The sequence below is a fragment of the Rattus rattus genome, chromosome 6, assembly GCF_011064425.1.
Source record: "Rattus rattus isolate New Zealand chromosome 6, Rrattus_CSIRO_v1, whole genome shotgun sequence".
Lineage (NCBI taxonomy): Eukaryota > Metazoa > Chordata > Mammalia > Rodentia > Muridae > Rattus > Rattus rattus.
Window position 1 is genome coordinate 56,906,790 of NC_046159.1, and position 15,622 is coordinate 56,922,411.

Here is a 15,622-nt window from a genome sequence, read left to right on the forward strand (position 1 = left end):
AGAATGCCAGAGTCACAGGCACTTTTACCTGGTTAAAGGCTAGCAATTCATGATTGAAAATCTCTTTGGTAATGTGCTTACTTTGGGAGCTTTAATTTGTTGATTATGACAGATTTTCCAAAGAAACAGCTTATAACATGAGAAAAGATGGTTGAGAAATTAAAAAAAGTATTCTCCCTCATGCCTAAGAAAAGTATTCTTTCTCATGCCAAGCAATCTGAGCCACCAGCTATTGCAGGCAAGTCTTCTCCTGTCATTTGTCATGGTTTGGAGCTTTGAAAGTGACAGTTTGCTTGAGGGGCCTGCTTTCCATGGGGGTTTTCTCCTGCAGCATGCCACAGCAGAGTCTGGCAGAAGTGTGGGTTCTGGATTTCCAGGTAATGAGGACGAGAGGGCGGTGGCTCCCTGCTTCACAGCCACCTGCTTGCCCACTTCTGCCAGGCATGTAGAGGAAAGCCAGCATTGAGGATAGAGCCCTGACAGTGATATCCTGCAGTCCTAAGCACGTGCCTGAGCAGTGCCAAGTGGCCTTTAAGGAGCCAGCTTTCACAAAGCAGTGCGTGTACAGGTTTGACTATAGCATGCCATGTTAAGAATTGTGATTCGGGATTACAAAAAGGAGTTTAAAAAAAAATCCACCAGCCATGGCTCTAATTATCACAGTCGCCCATATGTTCTCAGGCATGGAGATATTCCTTCTGGTTGTATGTGCAGTACTGTTTCCTGCTGTGTTCTTCTCATCTCTGATTTGGGCTTGGCGACTCAGAGCTTGTGCACATGCTTCTGTAGGATGGGAGGAAATGGTCTTGCAGCAGCTTTCCTCCTCTAAATCTGTTTTCCTTTCATCACGTTCCTCTTCCTCCTTGGTGTCTCTGTAAGGCCAGTCTTCTGCTCTGCCACAAGAGAGGCAGTTCTCCCACCAGGCTCCTCCACCAACGCTCTTCCTCCCTACTTCTGAGAAAGGGGAGCCCCACTCCTCACACACAGAGAATTTTACATGCTTGTGAATAGTTCTCTGCTTTGACAGGAGCTGTCAAAGTATGCTCTCCTTTCTGGTAGTGCTTTGCTGGCAATAATGGAGAGGAAAACACGCCACATCACAGCAGATGGAGATCAGGCCAGAGGTAGTAGGGTTGTGGGGAGGCCAAAGAGTTAGGCTTACCTGTATTAGTTCTGAAACAGGGTTTTGATCCTTTCCATGGATAAGTTTATTCTGGTAATGGTTGAGAAGAGGAAAATACAGCCTCTGACAATCTCTTTATAGCTGCTGCTTTTCTTCCATTTGACTTCTGTTTCTGAACACTCTTAGACCTTGCCATTTGCAGCTCCCAGACCTCCCAACCATCGTGTTCATCCCTTCTCTGTCCTTCCTCACCCCTTGCTCAACACCTCCTTCCTGTTTCTTTCTCTCTTTCCTTTCTTTCCCTTTTTTGTTTCTTTGAGTATAGACACTGAGAGCAGAGCCTGATCTAAGAGGAAGTGGAGAAGATGTGGACAGTGGAACCCTATCTGGTTCCATGACATGGAGAGTAGACTCTTGCCCAGGAGGAGAAGGGCTCATTCTGGAATTCTGCCACCTGACATCCTTGGGACCAGTCCTGGAGTTCCTTGTGGGCCTCCCCTGGTCACTATAACAGGCAGGAAAAGAAAGCTTGTATGGTCCAGGCTCATGGTCTAGGAAAAGGAGACTTTGTGGTGCTTTTATACTGCTGTTTTTGTCCTGCCATGATGGCCTTTTAGTGTGGAAGTAGAGGCTGTCATATTTAGCAAACTTTACAAATAATCACACTCTGTACCACATGGAAAGTTCTAAGTGTAAAGCATTGAATTTTGCCAGGGATAACAGTGAACTGCTGAATACATGGGCCAAAGGAATGTTCTCATGCACCTAAGGGAGAACTGTAGGCATCCTAGTCACAGGGGACAATCATCTATCCAGCTGAGCTGACGAGCCTGGGTGTCAGAATCTGAAGGGCTAGGTTGTCTCTGTTGCTCTGCAGTTACCATTTCTCCCTATGTCTCCCTTTCTTCATCTTTAAGATGGAGTCATCTGTGTTGTCTGTGAGGAGGGAATGAGGACTGATGTAGGCAGTGGAAGTGTTTCCCTGGACAAGGTGCTAGTTTTGCCCTGTAGCCACTCGGGATCCTGTATGGTGTCATAGTGAGTGCTTCAGTTTTGGATTAGTACATGGACATGGGTATGTACATGTATGCTGTGAATTTGAACCTAGGTATGCTGAGGTGAGTTTCAGTACTGAAGATGATCTGTCCCCATCTCCTGCTCTCTGGGATGGAGGCTCCTCCTCTCTGGCCTTCATAAGGCTTTTTATGAATGCCTGCCAGGAGTCCCACAAGCAAGGCATTGTGCAGGGGGCTGGGACTAGTTCATACTAGCATTTCTCAATTTTCTTATCCTTGAAGTGAGGTGCTAATCTGCCCATTATTTTATCATGAGTGATTATTTGTGCAAAGCAAATATCAGAATGCATACTGACATAAGTAATAAGTTCTCTTTAATGTTGTTTTCACCCTGTCCCTCTTTTTAATTTTAAGTACATAGCCATTCATTAGTTCCACATCAATTCAAGTTTGTTGTTTCATGGAAGCCTCAGGTGTAGAAGAGAGGTGATGAGGCCACAGGTTATCTGGTGTGGAGGGGAGATGGTAGGGCATAAGCAAAGTGTGGCTCCACCTTGTGGAGTCCTTTGGAATAGAGAGAACTGATGCCCATGCTCTAACTTCTGGGCCACAAAGACCTCCCAGTTCTGTAAAACCTCATCTTACTTTCCCAAACTTTTCAGCTGCATGGAGGGAAAAGCCTGTAAACTAGCTTCCAAGACTGAATTTTGGAGAAAACACAAAACTTAGAAATGTTTGTATTCTTCCTGGACAGCACAGACATCTGTACACATCCTGCTTCCCTGTTCCTGAGTGGTGAATCCTTTCTTCCTCCTTTTCCTCTGATAAAGAAGGGCTGTAAGCAGATTCAAACAGTCCTAATCAGCCTTCTTACTAACACACAAGCCTACCTGACCTAGGCACGGGTATCCTTGTTTCTTGGGGTGTCGATCAGTGTATTCATAATGTTTTCATTTGCTAGTGACAATCCTGTGGGAGTACATTGACAAAGCCACCTCAGAAAAACTAAGGTCCAGGTCTGTTACAACCAGGTGTGCACACACCTAGTGGTACAGCAGATTCTCCAGAAGAAACCATGTGCTCAGGAAAACCTCAGACCACAATCATGGAATCCTGATACCTTCTGCTGCTTTGTCCCTTCTCCTGGGACCTGGAGCCCTCCCACAGATTGTAGCGCACACAGCACATACCATGTTGACTAATCCATGCTAGTGTCTACGGCTTCCCCCTTCTTCCTGTAAAAGCTGTTGAGCACAGTCCTGATTAGTGTCATTCAGAAAGGGTGATTCATCAATAGGGCCAGGAATGCAGTGCTGGGCATATAATAGGGGCTTAGTAAATATTTTCCAGAGTAAAGAGAGGGAAGTGTGTGCACATAAACAGGAAACAAACGCATTCGGGTTTCTGGAGGGGAAGAAGAGAGCTTTGCCAAGAAGGCTGTTTAGTAGAAGTAGTGTTTGGAGAATGACCAAGATGGCCATGGCAGCCTAAAAGGTGGAGGCCCAGCCTCCTCAGCAGAGGTGCTCCACACACAGGCCATGGTAATATGCTGAATAGACATATTAGCATCTGATCTTGGGGGACCTCACTGAAAATGTGGCCTTAGATAGTTTTAAAGTCTGCACGGCCTGAAAGCTGGAGAGAGATTTGAGCTTGAAAGCCCGGGAGAATAATGGTACCATTTAGGGAAAGAAAGTCATGTGAGCTGCTGCTTTTGGGGGCAGAGATGAGCCTAATTCTAGACATGTGGGTATGAGGCAGAATGACCAGTGAGAAGTGTTAAGCAAGAGGAGTGGGTCCCACAAGACAGTAGTCAGTCTGATTTTGTGAGCCTGCACCATGTGCCAGGCCCCTTTCATAAGTTATAACTGATCCTGGCTTCAGCCCTGCAAGCTAGATTATATTACATGTGTTCTACAAATGAAAGAACTCAGAAACAGGCTGAGCAAGCTGCCAGAAGCCGTGCAGCTGATAGATGGAGTCTGCTCCTTCTACCACACCATGCTGCCTCTCTACATCAGCTTGGAAGAGAATGTGGGAAGCAGGCCGATGCCGTGGGGGCAGAGAGCATAGACCCAAGAAAGCCTGTGTAGCAGGACTTGTGAGCCACACCCAGGGAACCTTGTCAGTTCCCCTCTGAAGACAAGCTAACACTGGGCTTTATAGGGGTGAGGTAGGCATGTGAAGAGGAAAGGCCTGGGCTGGAGAGATAGCTCAGTGGTGAAGACTGATTGCTCTTTCAGAATTCCTGAGTTCAAATTCCAGCAACCACATAGTGGCTCACAACCATCTTAAGTGAGATCTGATGCTCTCTTCTGGTGTGTCTGAAGACAGCTACAGTTTGCTTATAATAAACAAACAAACAAACCTTTGAAAAAAATATATTGGTAGTTAGGAGTAGAAAACCAGTATATCTGAAAGGAACCCTCCCGTCACCTTTTGGAGAGGGATCCGGCAGAAGTTAGTCCCGAGTCAGAGGCAGGCATGCCAACAAATGGCCACAGGTTCTCTAGGAGTGAAGATTTCAGGCCACATGGTGGGAAAGCTGCTGCTGCAAGGACAGCTGCACAGGCATGTCCATTAGACACCTCTGCTGAGGACAGGAGGCCTATCCTGTGTCACAGCCCAGAGATGCCACCGAGATGCAGAGCAGGGCACTTTTGTAGAGATGAAACAAGTGACAAGGACTCCCAGAGAGAAGCCTTGAGAGAGGCCAGAGTGGTGGGGATACAGCATAGTGATCTGAAATTAAAACAGTGGCAAATGGGGACATCAGCCCCAAGGACAGGAACTGCCTCCAGAGCAAGCGAGAACATGTATCACCCACTGAGCAAAGGAGACATCTGAAAAAAACCTGAAGCCAGAAGTCTTTTACCTCAGTACCAGGCTGGGAGCTAGAGCAGTTGCCTGCCTGCTGTTCACTGCTGCCTTGTTTTGGTCACAGCACCTCACATTTATGTATTCTCAGAAGCTGTGAGTGGGAATGGATTAAGTACATTGTTTAGAAATGCCTGAGCACCAAAGAGACAGAAGATGCAGTGGGCTGGGGACCTGTGCCATGTGTCCTTTCCCGAATGTGAGAAAATAGCCCTGCACCTGCGTGCCTTAAGAAGCACATGGCACAGTATCAAGTGCTGGGTTTCAACACCACTGACAGCTTTGCGGACTTCACCACGTCACACAAGACCTGAAGGTTGGGAGTCTGCATTTTCACAAGGACAGCATTATTAGCTATGGTTACAGGTTACATAATGAAGACATTGCATGGAGCCCGTTGCCTTGTATCCTTGCATCAGCTGAAGCCACCATTGGTGATCCTAGCTAGGGATAACAGAACAGAACAGTTTAACTGCTGTTGTCCTCACAAAGCAGGGACTCTTGTTTCCACGTCTGTCTACAGCCCTCTAGCTTTTCCATGGTAGTGTGAGGAGAATGTTAAGCTCCCAGTCACTGGAGTTAGATGCTGTCTTAGACTAGTCACGTTAAATACGTTTCTCACTGCTATGAGCAAATACCCTTCATAAGCAACTTACGGGAGGATTAATGGCTCCTGGCTCACAGTGTCCAACCCATTTATGGTGGGGAAGGAAGTCACAATGGTAAGAGGTTGTGGCACAACTTGCTGGCATCTTGGCAAACCACAAAGCAGAGATGAAGTGGAAGCAGGGCTGGGGTATAACCCTTACTGTCCATTCTTACTGTCAGTGTCAGCTAAAACCTTTGTGCTGAGGGTTTCACCACTTTCCTAAGTGGTGCTGCCATGCGGGGACCAAATATTAAAGCAAGTAGTGTGTGGAGAACAGTTTGTATTCAAGCCATGACCTGTCTCAACAGGTATTCAGGATCGGCATCCCACCTCTACCTCCTCTATTAGCACCCTTCTATCTCCTCCACCTCCTCTTCAACTCTGTCTCTATCATCTCCATCTCCATCATCTCCACCTTCCACCTATCCCACCTTACTGCACGTCATCCACCACATACTTTACTTCCATCACCACTACACTGCTACCATCCCCTCCTCCATCACCTCCATTTTCACCATGTCTAATCCTCTACCTCCTCGACCTTCAGCCGCATCTGTGTGGTCATGCACCATGTCCACCTCTGCCTTTGCTTCTACCGTCAGGGCCTACACCAACTCCAGCACCAGCACATACACCTCCTCCAACTCGGTCTCGAGCTTCCACCTCGGCTCTACCTTTACCCCACTACTTGCACCTCCTTACCACCCACCCACTCCACCTGTCACAGCTGACATTACTGCTACCAGCATCGCTGTGCCCATTTCCTTCTCTGCACTACTTCTGCTTTGTCACCTATCATGGGTTCTTTGCCACACAGTCGTATCTCCTATTTTGCTAGAACTTTCTGTACCTGACACCTTCCAAGCTGAACACAAAAGCTATGGGCTTCTATAAACTTGGAGAGTCTGCTGCTCCCTGACTGTGCAGCCCCTCTTTGGACAGATGTCTAGGACGGCTGACATTGCTGTGCTGTGCTTCGGTGCCTGAGTGCTGTTGCTCAGGTTTTGTTGTGTGCCCTTGGGCGTGGTCACGTGAAAATGAAGATACAGAAGAGGCTAAGTGGCAGCCTGATGTTTTATAGCTATCAAACTACAGTCAAAGGCAACCAGGTCTTCCAAAATCTGCTTCAGGAAAGGGTAAAGGCTCTGACCTCCTAGGTAACTTTGGTAATTATGTGAGTTAATATACAGCAAATTAAACCAATCTCCAAAGCTGCTTTTCCTGGTGCCCGGCAGCTAATATTTAGTGAGTGTATTCAAATTCAAAAACATTGCCTGTCTCCTTTAACCTTCAAAGTGACCCTGAAAGCTGGATGACAACAGTGACTGCTGACCTGGCCTCAGTGCTTGCTGGGAAAGCACCAGGTATGTTGCGAGTGAGTTATTCCAATTCCTTTTGTTCCATCCTCAAACAAGTCCAGGAAGTGGGAACTCACCAGCCTACTGGGTAGAGAACCATCTACAGCAGTGGTACCACGAGTTGGGTGGAGTCACAGCTGGCAGTTAGAGTTTGCTGCTCTGAGGCCCTGGCTACCCGAATTCAGAAAATCTATACTTAGCATCTACAGGGCTCAAGTCAACACTGTTTCTGGGGAAGGTTCCCAAGTGAAGCACACAGGGGCATGTAAGCACCTCTCCCCATGGCATGGTTGCTTCTGCTTTTCCATACTGTTTTTTGCTTAAGCACCTTAAAGCCAATGCCCAGCAGCATGGCCTTTCTCCCCTGTACTTCACATAAGTCTCAAAAATGTAATCCTTATGCAACTACAATGTCCTCATCTTACACAGGACAGACATTAATTCATTTGATATTTCTTTCCAAAATTCTCTTCTTCCAGAATATTTGGATTTCTATTTGTTTGGGGTATAAATCTTTATCCAACAATCACATTATAGTTGATTCTTAGTTCTGAAGCCCATGGCCGTGGTCATGTAGTTTAGACTTGTTCATGACAATGGCTTGATCCCTTTTTCCTCCTTCAGTGCATGGAAGTTAAATGCTGGGAGAGCCTGTTAGGAAAGGGAGTTGCCAGCCAGGTCAAAGGCTAGCCCTGTGGTTAAACTGCTGCTTCTGGTTTACGTTGTTTGCTCTTTAGTGTTGCTACGGTCCTTTTCAGCCCAGACTCAATCAGTAACTTGGAGTGGTTTCTATGCATTTCTGCAGTAGCCATAATATGCAGTGCTTCTGCTCATGTCATTGTATGTTGGTCCCCACAGCACATTAAGTCTCCTAAATAGACACTTATAGGGTAGCTTTTCATCACACATGCAAGTTGTCACCCATTCCAGTTGGAGAGAATTTTATTAAATAGTTTTGATAGATAGCTGCTCCAGGACTTTCCTACTTTTTCCTTTTTAGTGCTCCCCTCACAGGCCAAGATCAGGTGGATTTGACCATGTGAACCCCTTAGTATTTCCTGCTGGTGTGGTAGTGAGAGGCCAAAAAGGGGCCTCCTGACATCGGGATTCAGGATACTGTGACCTAGTGCCAGAGACTAAGTGTCCTGCTCATATCACTGAACTAGTGCTTCCTGGCCCACCTTGATCCTCCCTCCATCATGGCAGCCTGGTAGAGTCTCTCACATGAACTGAAGCCATGTCTTTCCTTCTAATTATTGTACTTTTTTTGGACTCCACCCATGATCCAGCATCCAGTTGTGCAGCAAGATCTTCTGGTGGTTTTCATTGTCTTTCCACTGCAATCAGGAGAAGGCCAAGATTCCTCAGCCTAGGCTGCAAAACTCCGCTTTGGTCTGGTTTGTGTCTCTGGGCCCTTCCCAGCCTGACAGGTATTGCCTGTTCTGAAATCTCCTTCTGACCACTCCCTGTGCTGCCTACCTGTGCTTGCTGTCCCAACAAAGCTGTTCCCTGTCATGGCTTCACCTAATTCACTTTTTGGCCTCCCTCCCCCACCTATTTTCTTTTCTTTTCTTTTCTTTTCTTTTTTTTTTTTTTTTTTTTTTGTCCCTAGAGGTCAGCTTACAGCAGCACACACAGCCAGACCTGTGTGGACCAATGAGATGGAGGGTATTCTCTGAATGGTACTGGCTGCTCTTTGCTGCCTTCTCAGTCCCCAAACTCTGCTTAAGTACTTGTGTCATAGGAATCACTGGGCCATCTGCTTGGAGCTTACCCAGCCATGGAATAATATTGCCTGTTGTTTACTTCTTAACTTATATGTGTTCACAGAAGAAACACAGGAAATACAAATAAGCATAAAGATTAAACAGAAATGAATGAAATCACCCTGCCCTTAAAAAGAAGTGACAGTTGTTTACCTCAGTGCTCACTTATCCAGCCAGACCATAAGCACACATGCTTCCCAGTGTCCTTCAGTTCTTGGTTCTGCCATCAGCCTTTCACATCCAGTTTAATCTCAGTCTAACTAGCAACATCCTGCCCCTTGTGCCTTGACTTACCAGTCACCTGTCAGTACAGTGTGTTGTTCTAGGTCTTTCTAGCATTAGAACCATCTGGACTGGTCTTCTAGAAAAATGCATATTTAGACTTAAGATTTCTGGGTCATGAATTCTGTATATCTCCAGGGCCGGGGTGATGCATGCAGAACAGGCTGATGTAGCTTGCCCTCCACTGCAGGTGTGTGACAGTGCTGGTCTCCCCTGACCTTATGTACATGGTATTTTTCTCATCACCTTTTAAATGAATTACAGATATAATGCATGTTTGTTTGCAGAAAGCATGGAAAACATGGCTGGGTACAGACCCAATGCTGGAGCAGTTCCTTGCAAATACTTCCTCTGCTGAGTGCTTACTGTAGCCTTACTTAGACTCTCACAGATAGGCTTGCACACGGTATGTCTTACTGCAGACAGACAGACTCTCACAGGTAGGCTTGCGTACGGTGTGTCTTGGACAACTTTACATACCAACTTCCTCTGCACATCAGTCTCACTTGTTCCTTTTGACAAGTGCATGATGGGAATTTCTTATGTTTATTTGGTGGTTTCCTGTTAATGACTTGGAAGGTTATCATCTCTGTTACAATTGGTTTTAATGGTTACCCCAGATTTCTCTTCAGGAATGTATTCCAGTGAAAAGACTTTGAGGTTCTCCCCCTGCTTGTGCCATCGCAGCATCTTATCCCTTGTAAGAATGACTACACTTTACAATTATCAACATAAATATGTTTTTAAACATTGTTTTGATCCCATATTTATTTGGAGGGGGAATAGCCTCTTTATATCAGCCAGCCATTTTCTTTTAGGTCATTTGTGTTTTTTAATTGATTTGTATGTCTTTAAAGAATGATATGTTTATTAACAAGTGATTAAAATATATTATCGTTAGAAAAATCCTTTTTCCTGGTATGTTTATTCATAGATACTCTTTGTGGGATTTATTTATTTATGATTTACAGAGTCACTATTGCCCAGGGTTGACTTAAATGATCCTTCCACCTCAGTGTCCTGTGTAGCTGAGATGACAGGCTGTTTGGCTAGCTAGATATTGGTAATCTATCTGTTTTGTGATAAATTTAAATGCTCTTCCTTCTCCATTTTTTCTCTTTTTGTCATTTATGATTATTTTGAAATCATGTTTATTAGTAGTTCATAGTTCCATTTCTTGATTTGAAACTCTGGTCCTGTCTTAAAGCTCTTGTGTATAAGAGCTCTTACAGATGCTACAAGCCTCCTGTTATCTCCCCTTCGGTGATTATCACCATGGGAATCCGTAGCCTCACCCAGATCTGACTTCTGCCCTGGCGCTGGCTAACTGACCTTATGTCAGTGAGTCACCTATGCTGAGTTTAGAGTCCTTTCTTTTAGGGAATTGAGGACATGAGGTACTGAGTGGCCAGGCCTGCCAGGATGTAGCTAGTTAACTAATAGTCTCCTTTGCTTTCCCTCTGTGTTCATTGGTTCAGTTCATCTAATTGATAGGTAATTGCTGTGGTTTACATGAAACTAAATTGCTTTCCAGGGACAATGGTGGCCACTGGTTCTACTTCTACTCTGAAGAGTGACAAAGTTGTTACAAGTCACCGTGTCCCCACTACCATCTGGCCATGAGTGTCTTGTCAAGAATTGGAAAGAGCTGCTCTTCACCCTCATTTTCGTCTGGAACTCATGACCCTCCTGTCTCTTCATTAGAATATGTGAAAGCAAAAGCAGGGACGGGTTCTGGGCTAGGCAATGTCTGACTTCCTACATTTGCTCTCCTATCTGTCATTCGTGATGCTCTGTCCTTTTCCCCTTTGATAAATTGGACATTGCTTGTCTTGGGCATCTTCCCATTTACTCTGAATCCTCTGGAGTGCTGCAGCCCCAAAGTCTCTCCTGCGAGTGAATCCAAGCTGAGGCTGGAAGCATCTGGATGGGGAGATTTGAATTCATTTAGTGTGACTGAATGTTCTCTTGCAATCTCTCCTGCCTTGAGTTTCAATTCCCTCATATCAGTGCCTGATTCAGTCTCAGTCAGGAGATTGTTCTCTTTGATAACAGAAGGAGTTTAGGAGTCCTTTCTTTCCATCTTGCTAACTGGCCACCTTTCACCCCAATATGAGTCCAACCCTTCCTGCTCTTATCACTCCTAATCCAATTTTAAAAGCTTCCCCAGCCCCCTCTTTCCTTTTTTTAAAGGCTCAACTTTCCAGGCCTCAGCTCTCCTGACCCCTTCCTTACATGCCTGGACCATTCCTTAATGTCAGTTCTCTGCTTTCCATTGGAAGCAGGTATTTCTAGGAAAGTAACTACTATGTCAGATCTAGGAGAGGCCTTCGGGGCCTTAGGGGCCTCTCCTAGAAGCATAAGGAACTCATGAACTCCCTTTCTACAAACTGGTCTGTTCCTCTGGGCCCTGTACCTACCTATCACCCTGTGAGCTACAATCTGTAGGGGGTAGGGTCAGCTTACAAGCTCCTTCTTCCTTTTAAGAGCATTCATTTTATTTCTCAAGAGTATTTGTTTGCATGTTTGAACTCCTGCCCTTACGGAGTGTGGTCTTCCCTCTGGGATGGTTGTGACTCTAGGGGATGTTTGGTAACATCTGGAGACAGTTAAGGAGATAGTGTTGTAGTCAGATAGTGAGGGACCAAGGGTGTGGCTTTCCACCCTGCAGTCCAGGACAGGGCCCTGTGAGGATCGTTCAACACGAGACCAGCAGTGGTGCCAGAATGGCCCAGTAACTCCAGTGCAGCTTCTAGCACCTCACCAGCCTGAGGTGTTTGGTAAGGGCTGTAGGCTTTACTAGGCCTGATGACACATGCCCATAATTGGAGACATTGAGTCACAAGCCTTCTGAAGAATCGCTGAGTGAAAGAATTTGCTGGAATGCACAGTGGTGATGGTCCCATGCCTGACTTCCCTTTTAGTCCTTTACTGAAACCTCTGCACCTTGCTTTGTTTGCTGCCTCATTGTAGCTCATTATTCAGGACATGCTTCACAGATATCAGCAGGGTGTGCCCAGGAAGGGAGACTTTAGTCTCTGATGACAGAAAGGCTCCAGGTATGTTTAGTGTCTTCCCTTGGCCAATGGGTACCAATTCAGCCAGGACTTGGTTTGGGTTGGCTAACCAGGGGAACCTAATCCAGAGTCAAGGCTGCTGCAGTGCAGTGATAAGACCTGCTAGTTCGTGCTGCTTCTGGGGCCTCTGCAGGCTGCCTAAGCATCACCTCGTTCAGGCAGGGAGGAAGGTTTCTCTCCTATGGCTCCTTTTCGGCCAGCATGTAGGGAACCTTCTCTCGCTTCCATTTGTAGCAGGTCTCAGTACTTGGCATTTTGCCAGGGTCTTTATCTCTAGTTGCCATGGTTCTTTTGGGTGTATGCAGCCATTCCCATTGTATGGTGGGACTTGGTGCATAGAGTTGCTTGGTAGATGATGAAAATAGAGTTTAAACGTAGCACTGGCTGATCTGAAGTCTGTGCTTTTGCCTCTACTGTTGAACTGATTTCTATATTGTAGTGATAGGAATATGAGCCATCAAGAATGGGAAGTGAGCTGGCAGCCAGCAGAATTGGACACCTCGTTCTAATTATTCTGCATCCCAGGTCCAATCATGTCCCCTTTAGACTGCTCTCATGTCACCTGGGCATAGTTAGTCACAGGTACATCTGGCTCATCCTTGGGATGACCCTCTTGAGATGCCTGTGGGATTCATTTCATCTGCATTGCCATTTATCATACAGATTTATTTGCAAAATAAATTTTCTACAGTTTTATCACACTCTCAAATTGGTTCAGGTGTTCACAGTGAAACCTTAAATAGGTTTTAAGGACTTAGGTGGAATCAAGCAATGGTGGCACACACCCTTTTTTAAAGAATTTTTTATTTATTTTAAGTATATGAATACAAGGTTGCTGTCTTCAGACACACCATAAAAGGGCTTCAGATCTCATCACAGATGGTTGTGAGCCACCATGTGGTTGCTGGGAATTGAACTCAGGACCTCTGGAAGAGCAGTCAGTGCTCTTAACCACTGGCTACTTTAATCCTTTAATCCTAGCACTCAAGAGGTAGAGGCAAACAGATCTCTATGAGTTTGAGGCCAGCCTGGTCTACACAGTGAGTTCCAGGAGTTCCAGGACAACAGCCAGCACTGTTGTACAGAAAAACCTGTCTCAAGGGGAAAAACAAAAAAAAAAACAAGCAAACAAATAAAACAGAATCTGAATGGAGTTGTTGACTGAGAAGAAAAATGTCATGAAACCAATTATCAGAAGCTTGTGCCCGTAGCCTGGGCTATAAGGAACTAGTGTCATCTGAAATACAAGGAGGCCAGCTCTACTCAAGAGTCAAGATTCGTGCAGTATTACCATGTGAGGGCTCTCTGTCTTCCAGGTGCATATACTCCACTCACACTGTTACTCCCAGTGGATACCCTCCTGACCAGATATCAGGAAACGAAGAGTCTAGTGGTCCCTTCCCCCCACTACCCATGTCAGTCATTACTAAACTGTTAAAAACTATCCCCTTTCCATCCGTGCTGTCAGCATCTATTCACTGGGCCTTAATGGATGCCTAGCCTTTTGCTCCCAGTGAGTACACAAGGTGACCTTGCCTGTGCCCTGATCACAGGATACTTTTATCACATGGCTACTACTTCACAGTCCCCAGCCTTGCCCATACTCCCACCAGCTGAACTGATCAGCTTCTGGGTTTACTTGATACTTATACAGACCCCTGAAAGTGCCAGTCAGATTCTACCCTATGACTCAGGATACCTTCCCTGAACCTTCCTGGAGAAATCCTGTGCTGGCCTCCATGTCCCAAGACTGAATGGGTTTTTTCCTTGTCCCAAACTTCAGGCCAGAAAAAAAAAAAGATCCTTATGTATCACAGCCTCAAACACCAGAATCTCAGGCAGAAGGGATGGGGATACCCTCTGGGAGAGTATATACTCAATACAGATCCTGGAGAGATTCATGCCTCATGTACCTTCAGCAAGGGACTGGCCATTGAAGACGGCCAGGTATGGGATCTTTCCTCCTGGTTAAGCCACCTGAGGTCCATTTTGAGCACAGGAAAGCTGAGGGTGGAGCTTTTAACTGGCCAGGTGTACACTGCTCAGCCACAGTGGCATTGTGGTATCTAAAGACCTAGGATAAGATGTGTGGGTATGTGTTTAGAATGCCGGTGGGGAAGGGGCCATATGAAGTGTGTTTGGGTTTATAGTGTTTTAAGGAGTGCTGGGTTGTCAGGTAAGTTGACATCATACTTCATGTTGGTCTAAGCAAAGCCAGCTAGTGCAAAGGTAGGCAACGCTTTTCAAATATGAAAGCCCAGAGTGTAGCCTCAAGCTCAGGGAGGTTCAAGTTACTTACCCAAGTCACAGGGTACGTGAAAGGCCTTCTTAGAAGCAGGATACTCTGTTTTGTTCCTGTCTGAGATGATCGGGAATATTATAAGTTCCTCAACTATCACAGATCTCCCTAAGGAATACTGCCTGAAAACCTGTAGGCGCCTGAGCTTCCTGTAGCTCCCGGGAGGAATGTAGGTCACTTCATTGTCGCTTGTTAAAACGGTCAGCCTTGGCAAGTATCTTTGCTGTTCTAATGGCATCTAATGAGAACACCAGCTTCTGGCAAAATAAGAGGCTAGAATGTAGAATCTGCTAATTTGCTGGTACTTCTTGGATATCAGCCAGTGACTTTGCCTGTCTAGAATAAAGACTGATATTTACTGCGCTTCTATGTGTGGCAGACACTGTGCAAGCATTTCATAAGTATTAGCTCTTGCAGCCTTAGCTCAGGAAACAGTCAAAAAATGCCTGTTGTGTGAACTCAGTGAGCAAGGAAGGGTCTTCCCAGCCCTGTGCTGAGGCTGTGCTGTGAGGGAGGGAATGGGAAAGAGGGCTGGCTTGTTCAGAGGATCCAGGAAAGAGCTAGTGTGAAGGGTGTTGCCTCCAGTGGGAAGAAGCCGAGTCAATTCCAAACCTCCAGGGATGTTTGCCTGTTCCTGTGAACTGGGTATGAGGTAACAGAGCAGCCTGCCAGCACTATGACAGTGTTCAGTATCGTTTCTATTTTGTGACATTTTAAAAAGTGGTGAAGTATAATTGTTAACATTTTATGTTTTATCGACTATATTTTATGGAAAATATCTCACTTTTCTCCTGAGCATATGATCTTGAAACACAAGCAGCACATCACATCAGTACCCAGTGTGTATATCCTCTGGCCACTCCTGTTACTGGACTGGAATGTGAGTCACTGAAAACTCTTCCCAGCCAACTCTAATGGATACTGCATTAGGATGCACAGATTTCTTGTTTCTGTCGAACAGACTCATACATGCAAATGATTGAAGAGCAAAAATTACGAGACAAGTCTGGGGAAAAAAGCACCCAGTAATATCAGAGGGGGATGGCAACAGTAGGGATGAGACAGACTGAAGAGTATAAGCGGAATGGAGGGAAAGGGTTTATGCAGAAAGTAGCCTCCGAGGGTGCTGACAGGAGAAGCTGCCAGGTTGGGAGAACTGGGAGTCTCTGGAGTGT

General features: G+C 45.8%; 1 protein-coding gene across 1 annotated transcript in view; it reads left to right on the plus strand.

Moving 5' to 3' along the window:
* Chchd6 (coiled-coil-helix-coiled-coil-helix domain containing 6) overlaps nt 1–15,622 on the plus strand; it is a 217,476-nt gene that overhangs the window by 131,885 nt on the left and 69,969 nt on the right. The window lies entirely within an intron of this gene.